We start from the raw sequence: 1,650 nt of genomic DNA, 5'->3' as shown, positions 1-1,650 counted from the left end.
TACTATGGGAAAGGACGGTATTTTCAAACCAAAATCTCTCTTAGCTTCGAAATATGCCACGGTTACTGATGCGCTTTTTGAGCCAACTTGTTATTCACAGGCAAAACAAGATCCTAAATGGCGTCGGTCTACGGATGATCAATATAACTCTCTTATTCAGAATGGCACTTGGTCTTATGTCAAACGTACTCCGGATATGAATATAGTTGGATGTAGATGGGTGTTTCGTGTCAAACGCCTTGCTGATGGCACTATTGAACGGCGTAAGTCTCGTCTCGTGGCACAAGGCTTCTATCAACATGAAGGGAATGACCATGGGGAAACTTTCAGTCCAGTAACCAAGCCTTATACAATTCGTGTTGTTCTTACTATGGCTCTTACATATGCCTGGCCTATTCGTCAACTTGATATTCAGAATGCATTTCTCAATGGTTTTCTTACGGAAGAGGTTTATATGAAGCAACCTCCTGGTTACGCTGATCCAAATTATCCTGATCATGTTTGTCGATTGCATAAATCATTGTATGGTCTTAAACAGGCACCAAGGGCGTGGTACACTCGACTTAGTGTGTTTTTACAACAACTTGGTTTTCTCACTTCTCGAGCAGATTCTTCCTTGTTTATTCGTCGTTCAAATGGTGATGTTACTTATCTTCTAGTGTATGTTGACGACGTTATATTAATAGGCTCCTCTTCTTCTTATTTGCAACATCTTATTGATACTCTCCATAAGGAATTTGCACTTAAAGATCTTGGTGAGTTGTCTCTCTTTCTCGGTGTTGAGGTTACCAAAACGAGTGATGGTTTGTTTCTTTCTCAGCGTCGGTATATTGAAGATTTATTGGAACGTGCCAATATGCAAGGAGCTAAGCCTGTGAGTACTCCTTTTACTACTTCTACTGAGTTAAATCCGCAAGGTGGAGTTCCTTTGAAAAATCCTACTGAATATCGAAGTCTTGTTGGAGGTCTTCAATACTTGTTGATCACACGCCCTGAACTTGCTTTCCATTTATGCAACATCCTACTGACAAGCATCTTCTTCTTGTTAAGAGAATTTTGCGCTATTTACAAGGTACTTCTTCTTATGGTCTTACTCTCCGGCCTTCTTCTTCTTTGCAATTGAGTTTTCAAGCATATACGGATGCGGATTGGGCTGGTGATCCAAATGATAGACGTTCCACTAGTGGTTATTGTGTTTACTTAGGATCGAATATCATTTCTTGGAGTGCTCGAAAACACAAAACAGTCTCTAAGTCCAGTACCGAGGCTGAATATCGAGGGCTTGCTATTGCTACTGCTACTGCTGAACTCATGTGGATTGAGTCTCTACTCAAAGAACTTCATATTCCGGTTTGTACTCCTCATGCCTTATGGTGTGATAATCTTGGTGCTACCTATCTTACTATGAATCCTATATTCAATGGTCGCACTAAACACATTGAAATTGATTATCATTTTGTTCGCGAACGGGTTCAACGTGGTCAACTTATTGTTCGTTTTGTTTGCTCTAAGGATCAGATTACAGACATCTTTACTAAACATCTTTCAAGGGATCGTTTCTCGTTTCTTCGCTCTAAGCTTACTTACTGTCACTGATCACCCGCTTAGATCGAGGGAGGGTGTTAGAGTTTAGGAAACTCAGTTGTTATT

Source organism: Papaver somniferum, chromosome 7 (genome assembly GCF_003573695.1).
Source record: "Papaver somniferum cultivar HN1 chromosome 7, ASM357369v1, whole genome shotgun sequence".
In the NCBI taxonomy this organism is placed as follows: Eukaryota; Viridiplantae; Streptophyta; class Magnoliopsida; order Ranunculales; family Papaveraceae; genus Papaver; species Papaver somniferum.
Note: the sequence above shows the minus strand (reverse complement) of the source record.